At 28.4% G+C, this 27406-nt stretch overlaps 1 protein-coding gene across 2 annotated transcripts in view; it reads left to right on the plus strand.

Annotated features, from left to right (window-relative positions):
• The window catches only part of LOC107456536 (uncharacterized), a 138454-nt gene extending 120289 nt beyond the window's left edge, over nt 1-18165 (plus strand). For both annotated transcript variants that reach the window (XR_011636575.2, XM_016074417.4), the window contains exon 2: nt 18127-18165. The gene's annotated coding sequence lies outside the window, so the exon portion shown is untranslated. The remainder of the gene's footprint in view (nt 1-18126) is intronic.
• Nucleotides 18166-27406: the final 9241 nt, after the last annotated feature.

The following is a 27406-nucleotide window of genomic DNA, read 5'->3' on the forward strand; positions in this document are numbered from 1 at the left end:
TATCCCAGATATTCATTTCTTTTTTTTTTAAGAAAAAAAATATTTCTTAGATGAAAAATGAATAATTTGTTAAATGATTTATTTTATTAAAACTATTTCATATGGTATTGAAGTTGTTATCAATTCTTGATAGCTGTTGTCAAAAATCTCCATTAAATTTTGCAATAATTTTTTTTTCGTGAAATAGCAGTATGACATAAAAAATAAAACTGAGAAAAATAAAAAAAATTAGCATTTTAGCACAATTTTAATTACGCGTCATGAAAAGTTTGTAATTTTACACAGAAAAAAATAATCTGGCAAAAACTACGATAAAATTTACCGTGTTTCTGTCTTTAAGGAACACTAAAAAGCTCGGTAATTTTTAACTAAGCACTTTTTTAATGATTTTGGTAAAATTGACCATAAATGTGGTTTTTAATACGGAATAAAATTTTATAATTTATCCTGATGCCTTAGAGCATGGCATAAAAACAATTTATTCGGTTAAATTTAATTTTCAGTTTGTATTTTTTATTAAATGTGTGGTAATGAGAACCATAATTTTGAAAACCAGAATTTATGTTATATCATCACCATATAAACAAAAAATTACCAACTGAATGGTTTAAATACCATATAGTATAGTTAGTTTTTATTAATGAGAATTATGTTTCGTTTCTTTTTTTACCAGAAATACAGTACCGCAGTTTTACAAAAAATTTTTTCATTGTGTAACTAATACTTTAATTTAAGAAAGTCACTTGCATTTCAAATGCATTTCTTTTTTCATTGTGCAACTAACACTTTAATTCCAGAAAGCCATATTCATTCGGAATGCATTTTTTCATTGTGTAACTTACACTTCAATTCCAGAATGTCATATCCATTCGGAATGCATTTTTTCATTGTGTAACTAATACTTCAATTCCAGAAAGTCATATGCGTTCCGAATGCATTTTTAGAAAATTCGACTCAACGTTGAACCATATTATCAGTAACTTGAGCCGTAATACGGATAAAATATGCTGTAATCTTTGCATGGTATTAAATTGAACCATGTTTTTGTTCAATTTAGTAGTTGAGTTTAGCAACGCATAAAGTTTGCAGAAAATCTGAAGGGCATTATAGTTCAACACACTCGAAAATTTTCTATTGTGTACGTTGTTTGGTTGGAAACATGAAAGTGGACCTGTAAGTGTTTTCAAACAGACATTCTTAAAATTACAAGAGAGTAAAAATATACTCTCAATTTATAAGATGTAAAAATTTTCAGCATTTGCCTTAAAATGGATTTAAAACTCATAAGCAAATCATCGAATCATTGATGATGTTAATAAGCAAAGAAAAATAATAACATAATTTATTTTCAAAGTCTGAATAGAATTCTTTTATATCATAACGCCGCCAGCTTTTATGAAGGTGAAAACGCGCCACTTTAAAATCAGAGCAATCGAGTCGGTCATTTAAATATTCCACTCTGATTTAGACTTTTCTGAGAGCGCGACCCGGTAATATATTCGATAAAAAAAATTGTTTTAATGAATTGTTGGAAAGTATTACTATTATTAGTTAGTAAATATTAAGCATAAAATGTAGGTATATATTTTTCTTGTGCTCTTTCAGGATTGTATATTTGAATTAAAATTACTCTTTATTTTATAATATAATATTTAAAAAAATAAAATTAAAAATGTAATTGCACAAAATATCTTAAAAGCATTCAAATGTATTTTAAATAATTGTAATAATATTTTTTTGAATGATATTCTAATCACATAAATGTAATATGTGTCTAAATAATTTTATCTAACATTAATATAGGAGAACTTATAGAAAGAACTTATAGACTTATAGAACCTGTAGAACTTATTAATTTTTAACCTACAGGAGTCAGAGTCAAGCACATTTTTTTGCACTAACTCCGCCTACCTAAGTCTCCTGTAAAAATTTTTTGGGAGTTCAGATTAAATCTTATCGAATATTACCCCTGATTTTAAAAAAAATCGCAAAAACCTTCACCAAATGCTAGAAGATATAAACGATTATAAGTTATCGTCATTCACACCTACATCAATTCTTCTCTTTATTTTTGGATCATTTTCATTATTGATATGATTATTTAATTTCATTATTGTTAGAAGATATAGACGATTATAAGTTATCGTCATTTATTTCGACATCATTTCTCCTCTTTATGTTTGAATCATTTTCATTATTGATATGATTATTTCATTTCATTATTGTTACAAGATAAAGACGTTTATAAGTAAGTTATCGTCATTCATTCCGACATCATTCTTTCTCTTTATGTTTGGATCATATTCATTATTGACTCTATTGTTTTATTTTACAACTGGCGTAGAGCAGTTGATCCAATTTTCAGTTTGCGACTATTAATGTTCAACTCCGTAGTTTTGTAATTTTGAACCAACCCAGTTGATAAGGGAATTCCTCGGATCAAACATTGGGGCAGACTAGCTTTCGTGGAGGACTTTTTAATGAAACTAAAACCGCATTTGCGTTTCATGAAGAGAAAAATCACGAAAGCTTTACACAATTAGTCCGGAGGCAAGATGAATATTTTACGTCACCATCGTGGTCGGTTCGAACCGGGAGCAGAATTCTTATAAACCAGCCCCCACTAGGATTCGAAACTCACTGGGAAGCGAACACTCTATCACCTGAACCACCAAGGTTCTCTATATTTGCTTTTAAGAAAATAATTCTCTCAATCTATTGTTATTCTTTATTTGCTTGAAAAAAAGTCAAATAAAATTTTTTCAATTGCATTAAAACTCACTGAATTTTTAAAAATAATTAAGATATATTTCTCACAATCTGTGAATGTGCAAGAAACTGTTTATTAGTTCACCAACACAAAACAAGAAAACAATCTTAAGCAAAAAGAGAGTTAAAGGAAATAAATTAAAAAAATTACATGGCATGATAAAGCGAAATTCAGTTTCCCATAATAATTTTTTAAGGATTTACTTAATGAGTTAAAGTTAAAAATTAATTTAAAATTGTAATCAAATAACATTAAGTTAAGTTCAATAAACTAATAATTGGTTAGAATACATAGCAAAAGCCTACACGAAATGAGGTACTAAGTGTGAGTAAGTTTTTTTTTTCTCGAAATAGTAAGATAAAGAATAAGCAGAATAAGCAGAGGATGTAGAAGATAATTAAATAAATATATAAATAAATAAATATATAAATAAATAAATGTATAAATAAATAAATATATAAATAAATAAATACATAAATAAATAAATACATAAATAAATAAAATAGATTATCAGAATATAAAGAAAGAAATCTGCTTCTTCTAAATTATAACGCACTACTCATTCTTAAGAGTTTAATACATCGCTGAAATTTAAAACTTTATAGGACAACTTCAAAAAGAATTTCAAAATTTTTTCCCAGTGACAAGAAAACAAAATAAAATTGTTCTAAATAAAATTCCAGAGCGGCGAGTTTATTCCATGATGTTAAATCTTTCTTAAAACTTGATAATAGATAAATAAACGAATATAAAAAATGCTTTTCTTCTAATAACACCCTGCACGTTTATTGAAGTTATAATATAACTTTGAACTTAAAAATTCTTTTAATACAATCTCAAATAGAATTTCAAAATTTCACACTATTCTCCCAGAAAATAAAATAAAACTGTTCTAGACAGAATTCTGTAACAGCAAATATATTCCATGATCTTCTTGAAAACTTAAAAAATAAATAAGTCAATAAAAGAATATTAGAAAAGGGCTATTCTTCTTAGATTGCCTTTTTCACGTGATTATTCATTACGCTTTATCATTTTGAAACAACTTCAAATAGAATTTAAAAATGTCATATTAACTGTTGGAAAATAAATTAAAAAAAAAAAAACTGTTCTGGACAGAATTCTGTTACAGCAAATATATTCCATGATCTTCCTGAAAACTTAAAAAATAAAAAAGTAAATAAAATATTATAAAAAAGGGCTATTCTTCTCAGATTTCCATACACCTTTTTTCACGTGATTATTCATTAAACTTTATTATTTTGAAACAACTTCAAATAGAATTTAAAAATTTTACATTAACTGTTGGAAAATAAATGAAAAAAACTGCTCTAGACAGAATTCTGTTACGGCAAATATATTCCACAATGTCGCCTCTTTCTGAAAACTTGAAGAAGAAAAAAAAGGAGCTCTGCTTCTGCTAAATCATAACGCCCTACTCGTTCCTCCGAGTATCATCCATTCCCAACCGATCCCATTTTTCCATCCATTCCTTCCTGCTGTGATCGTCTTCTTCCTCAGAAACGACTCTCAACAAACGAAATTTATGGGGCCGTTCATTTCAGCCCATAAATCTGTCCTTACGCACGGGGGCCCTAAAAATAAAATGCGGCCCCGCATCTTTCTTCTTCATCTGGTTAGAGAGGGATCATTGCCAGATCTCTGTTTCTCTCTCTCTCTCGTTTGGGTTCAAAGGGTTAAGATGCTTTCCGCATCTCTGTAAAGTCTTATTATAACTAGGTAATAAAAATGTTCTTTCCAAGGGAGACTTCTTTTTTTGACCTATATTTGGACCTGCATCCAGATACTTTAGTTCCGCCAGCTTTGTTTAAGGAACTATGCATAATTTAATACAGGCAGTTCATATTTATTTTAGGAAAGTAATAGACGTTTTTCTTTTGTGGATTGTTTGGTTTTTAATATTACAGAACTCTTCAAGGGGTCGGGAATTCGGGAAATCTGTAGTAGTAAGAAAATAAGCAAAGCATTAAAATATCTAGAAAAATAACGGATCTTTCAATAACAAGTAAGAAGACAATGAAGTTAAAAATAAACAAGTCTAACGCCATAGCTCATTATTACCAGCAAATTGTCCATTTCTATTTGATTACATTCCATAGGGATCCCTGTGATTAAAAATCTGAAAAACCTTTTATTTGCAGCAAATTGTCAGATAATATTCAAAACTTGCTAAATAACCAATCTTTTAAGAATAAGTGGGATCCAATAAAGTCAAATATAAATATATCATACGAACTTCATGTGTTATTATTTCTAATAAAATGCACAATTTAATATGATTACATTTAATAGGGTCCCATGTTGTTAAAATCTCGCAAACCTTTTATATAAGACAAATTGTCAAAATCTGCTAAGTAACTAATCTTTACAATAATAAGTAAGAATTTAATGAGGTTAAAAATAAATAATTTTAACACTATACATCATAATTTCTAGTAAAATGTCCATTACAATATGATTAATACAATAATATTCAATATATATTAAATAACTTCCATTACAATATATATTCAATAACTTCCATGACAATAAATATTCAATAACTTCCTTGACAATATATATTCAATTACTTTCCTGACAATATATATTCAATAACTTCCATGTGATTAGAAACCTAGACAATCTTAAATTTGAAGAAAAGAGCCAAAACCTTCTAAAATTCTGGAAAATAACTAATTTCCTAACAATAAGTAAGAAGCTAATGAGGCTCAAAATGAATAAATCTAGCATCACACATCATTATTTCTAGTAAAGTTTTCTTCAATATGATTCAGTATGGTTACAAATCTAAAAAAAAACTTTAATTGCTAGAAAACACATAGAATCTAAAAAAAAATCTTGTAAGATAACCAACCTTTAGAATCCCGATAATAATAAATTGTTAGCCATTAGCCAATGAAGTTGAAAATAAATTCGTTTAAGACCTATTACTACTATTTCTAGTTAAGTATCCGCTTCAAAAAAATTTAAGTGCCTCAAATTCAGTAAAATTAGAATATTTCTCTAGCAATTATCTAAGAGTTAATACTCATTTGACTATTTCTTATTTTAAATTTTTAAATTACAATACTATCTTTTTGCAGTAAAAGTCTATTAGCTTTCTTGGCATAATTGTTTTAAAAAAATTGAATATTCTGAAGAATTAATTTCGGTTCTTAATCACACGTAAGATATATGATGATTCCTTCTGTTTTGTTTTTTTAAACTCTACTACAGCAGGTTTTACCATAATTAAGTGTTAATCGTTTCTTCAAATTTCAGTAACTTCATGCAAAACATATTTTTAGTTAATTTACTTCCTTTTATCATAAATTTAATAATAGTTTCAAATCTTTTGAATTGAAAGATGAACATCATTACGTCATTTTTAAGAATTTAATAGTAAATGACAGACTCCAAAGTATGAGCGGATTCGGTCGAGTTGCTTTTCAACTTAAAAATTTAAGAAGTTGTATAGTTAAATGTTGCTTTCTTAATAACTGTTAGACTGATTCTGCTCAAATTATAGATTTTGTTATTTAAAATAACAATAGAAAACCATAAACATTATTAATCCTTAAAATCTAATTTTCTTCTACTATTAATTAAATTTATTGAAAATAAAAAATAATCAAAGAAAATTAGATTAATCTTTGATAACATGAAATTATCTGTGAATAAACGAGTTTTATGAATTGGCGCAATAATTTTCGGCTTGACTTAAACAGTCTTAGAGATATGGTGAAATATGGTAAAAAGTGAAATTAACAGTAAAGGAACTAAAATTTTGACCTACCTTTTTTACTTAATTATTAGAACCATTTTCCTTCTCTTTCTATTAAGATTTTAGATTTTCTTGCCTATATTTTGAAGGTTCTAAATTCGAATCTGCAAAAAAAATGATATCTTTATTCGGGTATAGACCGTTTTTGCATCTGATTTTGCAAGAAATTCGAATGGAGTAATTAAAATTGCATCTTACTCTATATAATCAAAAATTATTCAGGTGTTTACTTAATTTATTAATTTTGCTCTCGAAATAAAATTAACGACTTTTTTAGGCGTAAAATGTTTCTTTTAAATTGAAATTTTTAAAACAAATTAGAAATGCGAGACTTTTTATCAATTTACCCAAATCCTTTTAACTCATATTCAAACCTTAACTGACCTTCAAAATTGGCTTAATAATAAAATTTAGATTTAAATTCATTATAAAAACACTTATCATTTTATTAAAATGAATCGAATTATCTAACAATACAATTCTTCCCATTTTTCTTATTCTTTCATGCGCTGTTAATTCGTTTTGAATCCGAACTTACTTCTTTCCTTACATTATATAAATTTAATCTTCGAAATAGGGTGATTATAATTATGTAATTTGCAGTTTGAGTTGGATAAATATTAAATCTGTTCTGTATTCTTTTAAATCGAATTTTAAAAAAAAGCGATAAAAATATGGGTGCAGTTAAAAACACCACCTGGTGAGTTATTGTTTACTTACAAAAGCATTTGGCCTATTTTATATGTAAATGGAACTCTTCACAGATATGTAGTATCTCTATCATTACTTCTTTCACATTCTTTCTACTTGCTTATAGTACGAGATACATTTTTTTTAAACACAAATTAACTGCATACCCAATACACGTATTTAAGTTCACTGATATGTTTTTAAAAAATTGTTTAAAACGTGATAAATAATAGTAGAAGTTACAAGAAAAAGCTGTATTACTAAGGAATAACACTTTTTAATAATGGGATAACACTTTTAAACTTTTTAACATGTATATTTCTAATTATGCAATTCTAATACATATATATATTTCTAATTATAAATTCGAACATATATATTTCTAGCATATGTTATTCATATAAGATGTGTTCATTCATATTTCTAAATATGTATTTTTGACGTAAAACTTATGTAATTTAGTTTCCAATGTGATTACTGGTCTTTGAAAGCAACTGAACATAAAAAATACTGAAAACCTTTCCTACTATTTTGAAACGTACATATGTTGGAAAGATTTAGTTAGAAACATATATGTTAGAAATACATAGTCAGGAATAGAAGGTAAATCTAGGATAGATGACCATAGTTTTTTAAATCGAATTAAGAACATCAAACTAAGCGATACAAGAAATGTTTTTGTATATTTTAAACTCTTATTCATTTGCAAAACATATTTTGAGCAGAAAGTAGGTAAATATTTCAAACAAAATGGGAAAAATTTTTTTTAAAAGGAAATTTACTAGTCGCCATGTCTTTAAAATATCGAGGTAAGTTGTCCATCAAATACAGTAAGGAAAAAGGGAAGTTAAAAAAATAATAATAAGGCATTTTCGACAATTAATCAGGAAAAACTTATTACAAATTGTAAATAACGCTTTCTACTCTGGAAAATAAATAAAAAGAATCGAATAAAAAAAATTCATGTGCTGTTTTGATCCTTAAGAAATGCAACAATTATCGCAAGATTTAGTTAGTGCATGTTTTATAGAGTCATTGCATGCACCTTACACATCTTATTGTTGTTGTTGTCATCGGTCAATAAGGCAGAGGGGTTTGATAATTCTTGCTTTCCAGTGGAGTCATCTATGGTCAAGAATTTGACTTCTGCTACACCCATATCTCACACCAGTTTATAGAACGGAACCATTCATACATCCACTTATTCATCACAGATTGTAATTTTGACCTGAACCGGAGAATGATCAATCTCCAATTCAGTACTCCCAGAGGTATTGATTGAGAGGTATTGATTGACATGGAGGACCTTGTGATGGAACTGATTTAACGTGCACCAGTCATCATTTACTACAAGAATCTTCGGCCTGTTGGATTTGAACCCCCGTTCTCACAAACTTGAGTCCAGCGCTTTGCCAACCAGTCTATCCCGGCCTATAGATCTTCTTAATTCATCCTTTTAAGTTGTGATATTGTATTGTTTTCTAAAGCCAATATGATGATCCTAATCAAGTTTTGAGTATGCTGATAAAAATTTTGGATAAAATAATGGCAATAAGTACCGGCCATTTTTTCCCTTAAATCTATTTTTACCGGAATGTGTTACGGAACAAAAAATCTGATGCACCGTAATAATAACAGTAAAATTACTGAATCGCTGTAATAAAAAAATATTACTGCAAAATTTACGGTACAATATTTTACGGTAAAGGTGGATTTTATGGTCAAATTACTGTATTTGACGAAATAGGAGCAGGAATGTATGCATTTCACGAAGTACTTCTTAGCGTGTATGTGCATTATCTTTTTTTGATGTACCTACTCGGTTGGTGAAAAATGTCCTTTTCAGGAGTCAGCATTGATTTAATCTTTTAGGAGTCGACTTGATTTTTTGTTGTTTCTGAGTTACATAGAGAAAGTTGCTTTTCTTGTGTTAGAACAATAATTTTTTCTTAGAGTCTCTCTGGTTCAGAATCGTGTAAGAAAAGGAAAAATGAGCGCTATACGCCACTTTTAAGACTCATGACCACTCTTACTGTAGTGCTAAAGGATGAGAGCACGCACATCTGAAACAAGTTCCAAATGAATTTCTCATTGGAAAAAATTATAAAAAATTTTCAAAATGTCCTCCATTATGTTTTCTTCTTCTTTTTTTTCTAATGGCAGGCACTGAACTTTTATGTTTTTCACCTAGGAAGATGCCGGGAGTATTACTTAGTAAACGATACCCAGTGGGTAGCTGTGGGCGTAAGTCACGGAAACGAGCAGCATTACTCCCCCCACACTGCCACAGATACCCTTTTTATAGGGAGGGGACAGATTCACACATCGCACAATAGAGAACAACACACAGAGAGGCACATCCATGGCCTGAACGGGATTCGAACCCACAGCCATCGGCTTCGCAGTCAGGCACGCTAATCGTTCGACCATCTAAAAAATCTGAAAAAAGTTTCAAATGAGTTACTCATGGCGAAAATTATAAAAAATTCACACACCAAGTGTCCTCCATTATATATATATGCTCTTAACGTGGCGTGGCTTTGATGGTGACATGGTCAAGAAAGCGTCCAACGTTTAAAAAGTATCCATAGATGAGAAGAAATAAATACCCAAAATTTTTAAGAAGCATTTGTTTAGTCTAAACCATGCTATCTGAAGTGCATATGTATATTTAAAAAGTGGCGGACATTTTGCAAATTTTTTTATAATTTTTTGCGATGAGGAATTCTTTTAAAACTTTTTTCAGATTAGAAAGTGAGCGTCAACTGCTTCAAAAATACCCATTTATGTGAAGAAATATATACTCGAAAATTTTAAGAAGTGATAGTTAGTTTAAACAATGCTACTTTAAGAGTATGTATATGATTAACATAATGGAGGACATTTTGCGAATTTTTTGTAACTTTTTCCAATGAGAAATTAATTTGGAGCTTGTTGCAGAGTAAGCGTCAAATTTTTCAAAAATTCCCATATTTGTCAAGAAATAAATACTAAAATTTCTTAAGAAACATTTGTTTCAACTTTTTGAACATTGAACTCTTATACATACTAAGGAAGTGGGGTGTAGCGCTCATCCTAGAGCACTATGGCAAGAGAGGTCATGAACCCTAAAAGTGGGGTGTAGCGCTCATTTTTTTCACTCGTGTGGGAATAACATTCGAATCAAGTCCAGTTAACAGTTGCACATTTCTTCAAGACCAGAAATTTTATTTTTCAGAAGACTCTTTCCATAATTAAATTCCATTCATAATGAAAGTAGCATTTCATTTTTAGCATGAAAATTATTTTCTGTTAAACTTGTATCCATTCAGACAGCAGAAATGCAACTACAAGACGGAATTCGACCTACTGAAAGGACAGCTTTTATTTATGAACTTAACTCGAGCTTCCTTTTTCGAACTTATTGCAATTTTAAGCGCTTTTTTCGAATTTTCTTCTTTTGCTTTAAATAATGATTATTCATCCATCTTTGTAGTAAATTTAATTTATCTTCTTAGAAAAACATTCTAAGAAACAATAAAAATAGAAAGAGAAATAAAATACTACTCAATACAAATATTTATAGAGAAATCTTCGAAATTATTAAGTACCTTTCTCATGAGAGATAAAACTCATTTTCAATTTGAAGTGTATTAATCATATTAGGTTATCGCTATCTATTTATCGCTAACGAGTAAAATTACTTCTCATTTATTTTTTCTTTATTGATGTTATGCATCCTGCATTCCTAAGTCCTTCCCTTCTTTTCAAATATAGTTGATTATTTTCAAGTTTATCATCCATCTCGTTACAGGAACCTGAATTCAAAAAAATGCTAACAAACTGTTCTATCACAAACTTAAAATGAACATATATTTTATTAACAAAATTTTCATTCTTTATTTTTATTATTATACATTTTTAAAAAAAAATATCGATTTTTACGAAGAAAAAAAAACAAATGACTAAAAATGGAAGTTGGTGAGGGAAGCGAACTGAAGGTTATACCTCCTAGTGAATGTAAATAATTGAAACACTAGTTAATAAAAACAACTGTATAGTTTTATCCATTGTTATTAGGAAAGTAATAACGCAAAAAATTTCTATTAGTAATATAATATAAGCGGGCAGCTAAATAAAAATCCATATTTCCTCTTAATAACTTAGTCTCAAAGCATATTTTGTACATATGTGTGACAATGTCTCAGTCAAAATGGACTGACATTTTTTATAACCGCAATTGACAATATCGGTAAGAATTAGTAGCAAGTGTGGTGTGACCTCAGAAAGAAATCATCATGATTAAAATTATAATTAATAGCTCTTCTGTTAAAAATGCTGCAAAGGCGCATTTTTTTCTCCCAATCGTGATTTCATTATTTTTTTTAAAAATAAGCAGATGATATTTAATAGGGAACTCACAATTCATAACAGAAAAAGAATATCTGTGAAGATTAGATGTAAATGAGTGCTTCATAAGAAGCCCGACACCGTCCTGCCTGTTTACATAAAATAAGCAAAAAAATGTGGCTTTATGATATCCGATAAATTTTGGTATAATTTGGTAATTTTATCAGTTCGTAAGTTTTAAAAAGTCATCAAAATTTTATTCCATTTTGATTTTTTCAAACTACATGAATGTAATTTTCTTTGCAAGTAGCATTTTAAAAAAATAATTTTTTTCATTACATGGCGTTGTTTTGAAAGAAGAACTCCAAAAATGACATAAAGTAAATTGCATTTTCGTGAATTACTTTACTACATCGTGAATTACTTTAGAGTAGTAGTCGAAATTCCAATGTCATCTTCATTTTGATTATATTCTTTGACTGCTTGGCCTACATTTATTTTTTAATAATTTTAAAACCACCAATAACCATTTTCAACCTTTATTAAAAATTATTACAGCTAGATAAGTTTCAATTTCAATTATTTTTATTAAAATAAGTACAATTGATTTTTTTCTTACTTAATTAAAACAAATTATTTCAATACATTTTTTAAAAGTGATAGTATTTCATTAAAATATTTCAAATACTTTAAATATTACACATTAAAATATTTTAAAATTCATTAATCAAGTGCGTGCATTAGTTGATTTGTTTATATATGCTATAGCACGTCTTACGTCTCACGCCGCGCTCGACTTATTATGCTGTAACTTTTACATTTTTACGAAAATCTATATTATATCTAATTATTGTAATTTATATAATTATCTATTATATTATATTATATTATATTATATTATATTATATTATATTATATTATATTATATTATATTATATTATATTATATTATCCATTTTATATTATATTACATTATATTATTCAATTCATATTATTATCTTTTTTGTAAAAATCAATATTTAATTATTTTTATAGGATAAAAATTCACAAAATACATTAAATTTGTTAATTTTTTAAAAAAATTTTTACTGTGTTGTTCCTTCTGAAGTCAAACTTATAAACAAATGAGACGCAGATTCATTATTTTAATTTACATCTAAAATTAGCGCAGAAATTTTTCTTTACAGAAATTAAACAAATAATAATTCATAAATCTAAATGGATGTTGCTGAGTGGATGTTCGAATTCTCTATCGAGAAGCATCCTGTTATTACTACTTTTCATTTTATCTCCAGTTTTCGAAGTTGTTATCAAATAAATACCAAAACTTTAAGGGTGAATTCCTTGACATATGGAACAAATAAAAAGTGAACAAAAATGCCCAAAAATTCACAGATGAATGGTTATTACTTTCATTAGCTGTATTTTAGGCGTATATCATAACGTAGACGGTTTATTTAAACTTTTTTTTCAACTACACTACATAATAACATTCAAATAAAGTTTTAATGAAACTAAAATATAAGCTACAGTAATAATATGCTTGGTAAACTATTATTAGCATAACAGAAAGTATTTGGAGTATAACAACTACTTTTGTAAGAAAAAAGTAAGTTTTTTTTTAATAAGAAAAAAATATAGATACTAAGGCATGTTTTTAAACATAATGCTTTTAATATCAACGATAAAATTGTTCATTTATTTTGAACAGAAATCTTACTTTGTGAGGGTTTAAATTTTTATCCTACTTAATATTCTATAGATCTGAAATGAAAAAAGTGTATGTAATTATAAGTGTACGTAATTATAATAAAAAGTGTGTGCATGTACGTACTAATTTCAAAATTATAGCCAATTCCTCGACATGGGCTTGTGATTCGTTAAAATTAAAAACGCTTAATAACAAGTAGACTTCAGACCACATAATTTATTAATTTATTTTTGAAAAATTTATTAATTATTATTAAAATTTATTAATTTATTTTTAAAACGAATACAATACATTATTTTTAACAAGCGAAAATTTGTCATTTAGAAATGAAATAAAGATTGTATTTAAGTTTTAGACTACATGTTCATGGGCATTTGTGCAGATTCATAAATCTTTTAAATTTTGACGATCTGTGCTAGGCCACTTATTTCGTCATAGAAGGACAAAAACTCAGTTGGTTTATGTTGTAAAAACTTGATAGTCTGTAATTTTCTTGCGGATTGCGGAAACTTTTCCAAAATATGCGTATTCACGTTTTTTGAATCGTATCAGTGTTATATGATTTCGAAACCATGAATGTAAAGAAAGGTACTGAACCATCAATTTTATAGTTGGTTGGACGAGCAGACTGTTTCAGGTCATTTTACCGTGATTTCAGAAGGAAAATTCTAACAGTGTAAACTATTGTCTGTCTAACTAAAGAACTCCTCTCTTCAGAGAGTTTGGAGCTGTTTGCTTCGGCCAAAAAAAAAAAAGTTGCTAATCGATTCCAGTAAAAATCTCTTCTAAATGTTTACCCATAACACCTCATCAAGTAGTTTAGTCTCAATATACTGTATCAATAATTTATCGTAATCATAGGCACTGACTTTTCTTTTCACACCTTGCGAGGGGAGTTCTTTAGTTTGACAGATAGTACTGTGACGTGGAATCTCACTTGTTTCAGAAAAGAACTGCGAAAGCTATTCCTTCCTAATTAGGAGATACAGCTCCAAATCAAATCCTGGCTCGGTGATAAAGGGATCAAGATCCTGTGGTTGGAGTGATAGCGAGCAGGGGTAGTTGTCTAAATATTTGTCATAAGAAAAAAAACTTTTTTCAAGCGGAGTCATGCAAATATTTCCCACACCGACTCCACAACCCTGTTTACATTATTTTTCATTCGATTATATGTTGGCTCCTAAAAAGTTGATCCTTGCACCCAGAAGTTTTGTGACTTTTGTAAAGCAATTATATGAACTAGTCACAACAGTTTTATCAACAAAAAAAATTATATTTAAAAACTGTTTTCTTAAACGAAAATAAATTAGAGAATAAAAAGTATACCAAACTGAAAGAAAATAAATGTTTTTAGCTTAAACAAAGGGTAGCATTTTCTGCTCAATTTCTGTTGAGCAAAAGACGCGTATGTTTTCGTCAGTTGCCGAAGAGCAGGCTTTCGGGGCACCGTATCGTCTGCAACCAAATCTTCCGTTGCTGAAACTTCTTCTTTGTCAACGAGACTCGAGAACATTTTAAAAATAAAATTGCTTCTGGGCTTTCTTTCATTTTTTCCTCCTCCTTTTCAACTAAAAGAAGAGTAGCAGTTATACGTGCTGCCTGTCAGCTGTTGTATAGCTGGCGCTTTCCATTTCATTTTCGTTCGAGAAAAAAAAACTTCTAAAGAGATTTTTTCCCTCCTCCTGGCAAAGAAGTTCTTTATATGATATATGAGGCGTAGGATATTTATTTTGTGAAATATATACAGAAGCATCACAAGTTGCAACGTCTCAATTTTAAACTCACAAAACGACTATTTAATAGCTATTAAAACTAGTATTTCTATAGTTTTCAATATTTAAAGAGAACTTATTTTTTAATATTTCATCAAACATAATCAACAAATGAAGTTCACCATAGATTTTCTAATGGCTATTAAAATTAGTCTTTTTGTAGTTTCCAATACTTTAAGAGAACTCATTCCTTAGTATTTCACCTACCGTAATCAACAAAAAGAGAGAAAATCATTAGCAAACTTACTCGCGTAGTAGACGTGAATTAATAATGAATTATATTCATCTGCATAAGTTAATAACTTTGAATTCAATTTAGAAGACAAGAAAACTCTCGAGTAACCTAATACCAAGTCGAACCGAATCGAGGCGGAATTTTCGATGGAATTAATAGCGTTAATAACTTTGAATTCAATTTTGAAGACAGGAAAACTCTCGAGTAACCTAATACCAAGTCGAACCGAATCGTGGAGGAATTTTTGATGGAATTAATAGCCCTAACTTCCTTTTAATTACACGAAAAATTTCATGAAAAATCTCCATCTGTGAACCTTAAGTTTATAGAAGCCGTGGTACTTTTACCATGGACATGGTGTGGCTATGAATGGATAGAAAGTCAGTAAGGACTAGAAGCAATCCTCAGACGTGAGTAGATTTGGGAGATTTGAATCTGACAACAAACCTGATAAGAATGGAATTATAAGGGTTTACTTATAGAATGTATGATCTCCTAGTTTAAAAAGAAAAACATCAAGCTGAAAAAATTTCCTGTTTTCACAGTTGTTATTACCATGCATTTAGTAATCAAATAAATGGTTTTTACACTCATCTCTGAAGTATCACAATAGAAATACCAAAATTTTGATCGGAATTATTAATGGTTTTAATTATTTGATGTCTATTCCTTTTACAAAACAGAATACTCATTACACTTCTATGGTTGATATGAATCTCGTTTTAATTAAATGGTTGTTAGGAGAAAGATGACGGTCAATTATTGTTTATCCTCACATATTTCTCAATGATAACAAGGGGGAAAGGGACATGAATGATAGCTTCAAATGTTCAATTAAAGTGTTTTAAAGATACTTAACTTAAGTATAGATGTTTGTTTTATCCATCTCTTATAGAAGTGAGATTTATTCACGTATTTCTGTGGGTTTCTTTGTAAATACAGAGGAGCAGTTTAAAAACCATATTTAATATGAAAAACAGCATAGGTTCGAGAAAGACGTCAAAAATATTCATCCAGTGATTAAGCGGGATTCGAACTCACTACTCTCGCGCTTCATAGCAGAGAGTTAGCGAAATAACGATACAGCACGAGAAGGAAGGTCATTACAAGTGCATATTGATTCTGTACAGTTTGTGTAATTTCACTGATACTTGCTTTCGAAAACCCCTTCCGGGTAATGAGTAGGATATTAATATTTTTTTCTTCTTTTTTTATTAAATAAGTTGTAGCTAAATAAATAAATAAAAAACAACTTAGCTGTAAAAAAGAAGCATGGAACAATCATACATAGCATAAAAAAGTCAATCATATATAGTTGTAAAAAAACCTATCATTTAAAGTTGCGAAAAATACAAGCATATATACGTAAAAAACACATATAGTTACAAAAAGTCAATCATATATAGCTGTTGACTGAGTGGTACAAAGATAGAAAGTTCTTAATATACACAAATGCAGATATGAGGGAAAAAACGGTTTATGGCTATTTTTCATAAAAATGATGATTAGATCGCCCTCCTGTGTAATTTGAGGATCACTAAGTTTTCACAAATCAATAACGTGGAAATTATGTTTTCCCCGAGAGTTATTACGCAATGAAAATGAAAATCGGTCGTGGCGGAGAAAAACGATTCCCGTCCACGCGTAGACAAAAAGAATAAAGAAATGTATAGTGATGAAGACAACGGGAAGACTAAAGAGGAACATTGAATGTTGAGGAAGTTCGAGGAAAAAACGATTCTTTTCATACCAGATTTTCAAGTTGCATTTTCTCACAACGTAAAAAATTTTAAATTTTATTTTGAAATTTTTAGGGGATCTAATTAAATGCTTAATAGTCTTCTAGTTATCTTAATAGTTAAATTATCTTAATCTTAATAGTTCTTCTCAGAATCCGCTTTAATGAATGTAAACCGTCCTTTACCCTCTTGATCTTCAAATATCTTAAACCTATTTCATTGCCTATTTCATTGGAAGATGAGACCTAAAAATCGAAATGCTTTTACTAACGTTAATGATGCTAAATAATTTATTATGAAAACAGATTCCACGTATTTTGTGGTGAAATGTACTGTAGTACTGCTACCGAATATTCTAATGCAGGTGCCTAACTTAGGTGCTTTATTCCTTAGGTGCTTTATTCCTTAGGTGCTTTAACTTACGCTTAAAAGAACATTGTAAAACCTGCCAGAATATGGTAAAATTTACCTTGTTTCTGCTCCTGTTGGAATAACTAAAAGCTTGATAATTTAAACCGACGTGCTTTGGTAATGATTGTAGTAAATTAACAATAAACTATGATTTTAGAATTCGAGATAAAATTTGATAATTTTATCATCATACCATAAAGGATGGCATAAAAACCACTTATTTGGTTAATTTTACTGCTCAGTTTTGTATATTTCACTAAATGTGTGGTAATAAGAACTGCATTTTGAAAACCAAAATTTCTGGTGAGCCATTATCATATGAAAAAAAAATTGCCAAATGAATGGCTTAAATATTGTATATTTTGCTTTTTATTGCCCGAATAACTAATTTATTTTTTTATTAGAAATGTCATTATTATATAGCACAGTAATTTTATAAGAATTTGCTTTTCTCAGTGTAGCTTTTTCACAGCAACCGAAATAAATAAGCATGCAATTTTTTTCTGTTCAGGCATAGTAAGAAAATAATTAGTTTGCACGAACAGAATTGTAATCCAGAGCGATACAAATAATTTTAAGTATCAGAAATGATTTCATAAGTTCAAATTGTTTGTTGAAATTCTAAAATTATCATATTTATAACTTTGTTATTCACTTTTATCTAATTTTATATATTTTTTTTTCAGACTACAGAAAATGGAAAGCAAAAAAAAAAAAAAGAAAAAGACACGAAAAGGGAGAAATGAAGTTGAATATGGACTTATTGGTTAATTAGGAAAAGAAAATTAATTAGTGCAGATACATTAAAAGTACAATAATGAATTATTCTTCTGAGTATAATAAGATTTTTAGCGCAGGTGAATCATTAATTTTTGAGAGTGGAAGAACAATTGTGTTAAAAATTTTTTATTTATTCACTTTTAAAAAATATTCTGAGGATGAAGATAAGGTTTTCTTCTAAAATTTGTAAATTTAATTAAGAATAATAAAATAAATTTAATAGTTTGATATGTCTCTATGTCTTATTTGTGACGTAAATACTGAACCAATAAGAATGAAATTTGGCATAACGAGACTCTTTGTTCTTACAGTACATGTATGGGCACAAACAGGTAAGTTGTTAAGGTAAGTTGTCTCCAAGTGTCACCTAACAAGGTAAGTTATCTCCAAGCGTCACCTTCGCAATATTACGAAATAATTTTTTTTCCTTTTAGTCAAGTACCTGTTTTAATTTGACTTAAAAGTATTTTTTTATTTAGAAAGAGTTAATAAAATTGTTTAGTTGAGGAAATATCAAAACTTTAATCTTTTTTTTTCAAAAAATCGAAATAAATTTTTTTCGGAAAAGTTAAAAGCAAAGAAAAAAAATCTCATCTCGAATTAAAATTTACAATATGGTAAAATTTACCGTATTTCTGACTTAATGAGAACACCAAAAGTACGGTAATTTTTACCAAAAACTTTAGTAATGATTTGTTAAAATCAACAATAAAATATGATTTTATAAAACGTGATAAAGTTGGCAAATGTAGTAAAATTTGGTAATTTTATCACGATACCTTGAAGTATTGCATAAAAATCATCTATTCGGTTAAATCTACTTTTCAGTTTCATATTTTTTACTAAATGTGTGGTGATAAGAACTTTATTTTTGAAAACCAGAGCTACCGGTCAACTGTTATCATATGAACGGAAAAAATACCAAACAAATGGTTTAAATACCGTATATTTTGGTTTTACTAACCAGAATTATATTGTTGTTTTTTTATCGAAAGTGTCAATTTTTTTTCCTTATATTTCATTATAATACATATGGCAAAAAGCAATATACATTGAGATATTTGACAATAGAGGGGGATATGAAGGATTATAAAATGGATATTATATATTGAATTATATTAATTTCTTTATTTAAATTTAACGCATTTTAGGGATCAGTTTAGACTAAAAAACAAGCATAAAGCTAAAGTTTGTATTGAAAACCTTTGATTAATTATAAATTTCAAATATTTATTATAGCTAATTATAATTAAAACTAATTATAACTAATATTAATACTAATAATACTAATATTAATACTAATTATAACTAATACTAATTATAACAAATTATAGCAATCATTTTTGTTCTCTTAGTTTTGTTTTAAAGTATTAATGTTCATAATTTTATCCTAGCAAATAAAGGTGCGCAACAAACTTTAACCCCACATTATTTTTAGATACGTTAAAAAAATCTGAATATGTTGGGTTCACATTTTTCTTCGGATAAAATTGCTGTTTGCAATTTTACTTGACCATAAAAAGATACCCGAATCTTTCGCAATAATGATGATAATAGACTAAGACATCAAGAAAATAACGTCAAGATCCGTATGAACTGGTGTTCAAAATAAGTCACGAGTCGTTGGTTTCTAAACTTAGGAGATATAAAAGTTTAATAACTAAATTATGCACTTAAATTACATACAATTCTACTTTCATTCATGTAGGATCAGTGTATAGTAAGTCATCCGTTTTATGAATGAATGGTTATGAAACTATGAAATTTGATTTATTATATTATAGTTTATATAAATAATATTCATTATTTAAAGTTTTTAGAAATAACTTAGGGTTCCCAATTTTGTATTTTTTAAAATTCAAATATGGAATTTTATTTTACATTTAATCTTATATTACTAGAGCATTGTTACTATAAAAAAAGACTTATATTTAACAGTTTCGAGAAATAATTTTTGAAGAATGCATGTAAAAGGAAAACTATGTTAGAAAAATGCTTTAATATTTAAACGTTTACCCGCAATATAAACAAAAATGTTTAGTTTTCTATGCGATGTTATATTGTAGACCAGTATTTTGTTATATACTCAATGAAAAAGCTTAGATAGAAATTTTGTAACTTGTTAAACCAAAATATTGAGCACATTTACTACGATAATAATATGATCTCAAGTTAAACCATATTATCGTGTAAATTAAATCCTCTTAAGTTTGATTGACATGACATTCTAATTAAACTTCGACAGAAACATGATACAATTTAACTCCTTATTAAGGTTTCGCCTAAACTTTTAGGAATTTTAAAACACTGAATCAAAATATTGCACAAATTTTTCTCAAGCTTAATAGGATCTAAAGTTGAACCATATTATCATGATAATCAAACCTCTTAAAATTGATTTATTTCTTAGATTTATTAAGATTTATTTCTTATTCTTTCCAAAATTACTGAAGAAACTTTAAAAATAAAATTTGCCATGGTGCCACGCACTAGAGTTTTGCGACGATTACAGTAATCGAATACAACCGTGATTGATTACAGGTAATTACTACTATATAATAAATTACTTGTAATCACGATTATAGGTAATGGCAATTACAAGTAATCATAATTTATGATTACATCAGAGTCGAACAAATATGTAATTGATTAAATTTTTTCAATTACGGTAATCAATTACTTGTAATCGTGATCACACATTTTGATTACAACTGCAATCGTGATGACAATAAACAATTACAGTACTCAATTACTTGTAATCAGTTACTAGATTGTATGTAATAATGATTACATGCAAATCACGATTATATGTAATCTAGACATAATCTTTACATACAGCACATGTACGAATGAATGTATCTAAAATATATGTTACATATGGTGTACCTAAAAACACTGTTCTTACATATATATTGTACATTGTTATATACAATGTACATATATATTGTACATTGTTATATACAATGTACATATATATTGTACATTGTTATATACAATGTACATATGTATTACATGTACATTGTATATACGTGCTATTACCGTAAATTCATACAATGTATGTACTTGCGTACATACGTGCATGCTTACGTATATACATTATATTCACATACGTATACATACGAAGCGTTGCTTTTGCATACAAACTAACATACATGCGGAGGTGTATCGTATATGCCTAATTATGTGCGTATATTGTACGGACAAAAAACGTTTATGCTTATGCATACATACATTTTATATAGATATACATATAAATCACAAATTGTATGTACGTGTGTACGTAATAATGATTACATACAATCATATATCATGATTACTTGAATTACCCGTATTCACTTTTGCTTTGATTACTTGGAATCCCGATCACAGCTGTAATCAAAATTATAATTAATTGCAATCTAGATTACAAGTAATTGATTACTGTAGTCAATTATTGTAATGATGATTACAGCTGCAATTAAAATTATGTTAAGTGGTAATCACGATAACAAGTAGTTGATTACTTTAATTGACTATTGTAATTACGACTACAGCTGTAATCAAAATTGTAATCATGATTACAAATAATTGATTATCGTAACTGATTGTTGTGGTCACGATTACAGCTATAATCAAAATTATGATATATCTTGTAGTCATGATTACAAATAAGTGATTACTGTAATTGGAAAATGTAATCGCTTACATTTTTGCCGAACTCTTCTACGTACTTTCATACCAATTATTGGGGACGTAGCTTGCATTTTCAAAAGAATAGCATATGCAGGGGATTATAAAACAACTTTGTCGACCCTCAGGAGAGTAAATAGTTTAAGTGAACGGAAAAAATTTGTACTTAAGTATATGCACAAAGGTATATGCATCCTTCAGAAAGGTATGTACTTGCTAAGTATATACATCATAATGATGTTATACCCGAATATATAACTTTTGTGGTTGTGGTTACAGTAACAAAGTTTCAGAATTTTCAAATAGTAACACACAATTTTTAAAGATCGAAGCGTAATCCTTACAGTATGAAACTTAAGATTGATTTGGAAAGATATTTTAAGACCAAAAAATTATGACATCATTTTTCAAGACCACTATCAAGAAGAGACTGGATTAAAAACATTTAGACCTTTAAGATACCTTTAGAGCACGTTTACAAGGAATAACCACTACGGAATCAACAAAATCAAACTTTTCATTCAGTTCATTCGGAAAAGTCGTTTGAGAAAAGGTTTTTTTTTTTTCATCGCTTAAGCTTTAGCCAATTTTTTCAAACTAAATTATAGACGATTGTACGTTTTCAATTATTTTAAATATAACATTAGCAGTTACTAGTTTATAGCTCTGTTTATAAAAAACGCGTATATTGGTCTTTCCTTATTATTTAATTTTTTTATTTTGTGAGATAAACTAAATTTCACGAATTTGAACGTGGTAGCATAGGCGGTCTAAGGCAAAGTAATAGTATTTAAGCTATCTGAAAACTCGTGTTTGTTTTGCTTATAATTGGGTATAATATAGCCTACGTCACAGGTTGTGTTGTTCCTACTAAATTTAACCCATGAACGGCATTTTCTGCGAGCCTAACTTCAAGCCACAAATAAACAAACGAAGTGTTCGATCGTTTAAATAGCTGCTCGCCAGATTTTATTGCATTATAAGGAAAAGTTATTGAAACTAAATACAACTAAATAAACAACATCAACTAAAACAAATAACAACAACTACTAATAACAATAACTAAATAAACAACAACTAAATTCCATTCGTTTAGCATTGCGTCATATGTTGCTCCTACTAAATCGAAGCAGTTGTGTTTTTTTCATATTATACCCAATTATGCTTTTAAGACGTATTCTTATGAAACTAGAGATGGAAATTGAATTTTAAAAAAATAAGTTATATATGAAAAGCAAAATTAATGAAAAAGTGGTATTAGTGCGCTAAGGTGAAGCACAAACAAATAAAACAAAAATTAGCCAAGCCATTGAAAACAATGATGCTCAATTTTGGTAATAGGTAATAATTAACAAAAATAAATTATATACTAAATAGTAAATTTAATAGAGAACTTTATTTATTTACTTATTAACTATTACTAAGCCAAACTATTACTAAGCCAATTATTACTAAGCCCAAAAAATTGCCATACTACTGTTGACGCCAAAAATGATTAATTAATTTTTTGGAATAGAAACTAACTGAAATGAAAAAAAGTAAGCTACGTACAAAAAAGCAAATTTAATGCAGAAATGGTGCCGATTCGTTTAAAAATTGACTTGCTATTATTGTTCCCAATGATGTTTAATTATTTTGATGGTAGGTACCACTGGTACTATGGTAATTTGGCAGCTTAAATATTTAACCAATGCACTTATACCGGTACGTATTATGCTTGTACAGTTGATACTTATTAAAACTGCATTAATATTGCATTAATATTGTATTTAATACAGATACTCGGGAAATAGGTTTTTTCGACCCTTTTAAAACGATAAGTATCGGAGAAAATTGCTTGGGTGTAAATTTTGAGTAACAGGAGTCGGCGTCGAGCAACAGCATTGTGCCAAATATGCTACAAATAAATACAGCTAATCTTCATTTTCATAGGAGGAACTTCTAAAAATATATTTTGCATGTTTCATTAACATAACGACACCTGAAGAGCAATAAATAATAATAATTTAAAAAAAGGCATTATTTCAGCTTTATTTATTGCGTACTTTCAGCATTGAGCCTGATTTCATTCATTACTCATTTATTGATTAATTTCTTTTTTTTACCCCATAAGAAGAATCGCTATTCAGCTAGTTATGTATAGGTAATAAATTCTGTGAATGTTCATCTCTTTTCTCTCAAATTAAATAGTCACAAATTTTATTTGATAACACTTGTTGACGTTTAAATGTTACTATTTTTCAACAAATTGTTCCCAAATGAGTGTAAAATAATAATGGGTGTTCCAAAAATGAGTGCCCTAGAATACCTAAAAATGAAGTCAAATCTCTATGCACCATAAGGTCACACAATTATACTTACATATTTAAAAAAAACTTCTAGTATGACCAACCATTTCCAAAATTAGAAAGGGCAAGAAAGAGGTTAAAACAGAGAAAAAAATACTATCTACCTAAAATCACGAACGCGTTTGCTTTTCATAAGGAGCTATCTTACGATTCAATTCAAAAATAAGCATATTTTAAATGATTTCTACTCCTCCTTTGCTCTTTTTGAATTTATCAGGATTGTTGTTAATAATTGATTATTGATAGGTGATAATAATCGAGCTCCATAAGATTTTTATCTCCGTATCAATTCAAAATAATAATCGATATCCATAGTGATTAGTGAGAATGATTATTTACCATAATAATTGATGATAATTATTGGTCTCATTAATCACAGTTGATCTGTCAATAATGAATATAGCTGCCAGTTTTTTTTTGGTTTTCAGCTTAGGAATTTTAGCAGCGATAGCAAAATGACAATTGAACTCATAATTGTAAGCAGAGATTATTCAATTCCTACTATTGGTGATTATTGATTATTTGATGAGATTGATTATTGATGATTATTGATGAGAATGATTATTTACCATAATGATTGATGATAATTATTGGTCTTATTAATCACTGATTATAATAAGCAACTAATATAATGCAACTAAATAAATAAATATGAATAAAAAGCAGCTAAAATAAAAATTTTCTTCATTCACCTAAGTAGAAATTGACTTAGAAATTATTTTTTTATATTGCTTGTTTTTATTGTAATTTCGATATCATTCAAAATATGCCTTGAATAATTAGCAAGGTAATAATTACTTTGATTAAAAATAATCAACATGATTGTTGGCAGAAATCGTGAGATAGAAATCGAGAGCGAGAGAGAGCTGAAAAAGAAGTTTATTAACTAAAAATATTTAGTGTGCTACCTATAATTTCCGTTTTTGGCGTATCTCTAAACAGTTTTCAGTTTATAACTTTGAAAGACTTTTTTGTAAGACTCCTCAATTTATTTGGTTTATTTCGCAGAAAAGCATCAAACAATTTTCAGTGAGTAGCCGATTTAAAGTGAAAAATACCAAACAGTATTTCAAAAAACAAGCTTTCCAACCGGAAAATTGGAAAATTAAGCAAGTAAAAAAAAATCACATAGACATAACCACAATGTCGTTTTTGTTCCTTTGATCTTATGCACCACGTGCAAGCCAGGATGACTGGTGTAGATTTTTTTTTAACGACAGTGTGTTTAGGTATTCTATCTTTATCAAAAAGGGGCAAAATCGGTACCCGGTATTTGGGGTGGTGACAGAAATACGTCATGCATTTCCAGATCAAGTTCCATTTTGCAGGTGTTCATCCATGACTTTGACAGAGAGGATTTTAAGTTGCCAACCCAGCTGTAGAATGATGAAGAAAAGAAAGTGTAATTTTGCAGAAGCAGAAGATAAAATCAATGTGTATCATTTCTTCTCATGCATATCCAATGATTCTGAAAAGTGTTTAGGAAATTTTTCGAGGCGAGAATGCTTTTGCCCCCTTCTTCAAACAACGGATTTGAGTAAATTCCTACGATGCATGTGTTTTAAAAAGTCGCGAACTTAGAATTCAATGAAAAAAAATCCTTTTAAATTCATATGTCATTAACATGACATTCAAATAGGATTTTATATCGCATTTAAAGTTCCGTTTTGCTATGTAGAATTAAGTAACTACTTCATGACAAAATGCAATATCCAATATATGTTCATCGCGGTAAGCAGGACAAAAATGGGCCTTAAAAATCTCAGGCGAAAAAACAGTATTTTTAACGAGTGCATAAATTTAATTTAACAGCATGAAATTTAAATTTTAAAAGCTTATCTTTTTACTTCAATTAGTAACTATTACTAAATATTAATTACAGGTCATTGGCGTCAATCATAGTAAGACGTTTTTTTACTTTTCTCCTAAAAGAGTTAGTACCACTTCTCCACCAATTTTGCTTCTCAGTACATAACTATTTTTAATTTCAAATACCATTCATTTTAATTCATTTAGTTTTATTAAAACATATTTTTACAGCATAATTATATACAAAATCAACAAACGGTTGCAGATAACTTTAGAAATACTAATTTGGGGGCGTAGTTCAATTAGGCTACAACTTTCAATTGGACTGATCTGACATATTGAATCTGTAATAAGGAGTAAAAAACTATTCCATGTCTAAGAGCGTGCATTAAACTCTCTTTTAAATTAGATCTATATGCTAGAATATATTACTGATGTAGTCCTAAAAATAAATATTTAAAAAACAATAAAAAAAATTTAGAAAAAACAATTAGGATTGGGACCTAATTTGCCTCTTTTACCCACTGTCCAAAACGCAGGATGCTAACTACGAAATATAAATGGTTCTGGAATTATAAGAGAGACGTATAGACAAACAAACTCCCAATTTTATTATAAGGAATATCGTTTAATATTTTTTGGGAAAAAATAGGATCTAAAATTGCCAGTAAAGTGAGAAAACAAATTGTAACTTCTTTCTTTTAACGATATTTTTGAATTTGAACCAATATCAAATTCGATATTTCACTGATTGTTTTTCTTCACTGATTGTTTTTCTTCCCTAACAAATCAATGAGCTTGAATATATCCTCTTTTAAGAGCTACAAACTAATAAAAACATCACAATATAGTTAAAAAAATACCATATAAAAACTTCAAACATCCTATTCTTCTAAACATTATAATTTGATGGGTGACATTTCCTAAAAAAACTACTCAAAACTGTATTATAATGTCGGTAACGTACTCCGCAAATGTGGTTCAAATTCGCTTTAACTATTATCTGAACGTTCTTGAACCTAATGAATCTTGTTACTGTTCAAATTAAACGATAATATCGTGTTACTAAGCTAACGAAGAGTTAGAGTTGAGCGTTAAATTTTAATATATAACATTATCATATCTCAATTCACAATAGATGACAGCTCCACACTGTTACAGCCCATTTCCCGTAGTTGGCTTTGAGAAGACAAACAAACCAACTGAATCTCAAACAATATCATGGTAATTTTGAAATGCAACTTCGGTAATGAGTATTAATAAAAAAATAAGATAAGTTAAAAATAAAAATAACGAAGTAGTGTCACTAATTCCTTTAAAAAAAGAGTAAATATGTGCAAAATTATTATTAACCCCAACA

This window comes from Parasteatoda tepidariorum, chromosome 1 (assembly GCF_982258835.1).
Source record: "Parasteatoda tepidariorum strain Cologne lab strain chromosome 1, Ptep-v5.0, whole genome shotgun sequence".
Taxonomy (NCBI): domain Eukaryota; kingdom Metazoa; phylum Arthropoda; class Arachnida; order Araneae; family Theridiidae; genus Parasteatoda; species Parasteatoda tepidariorum.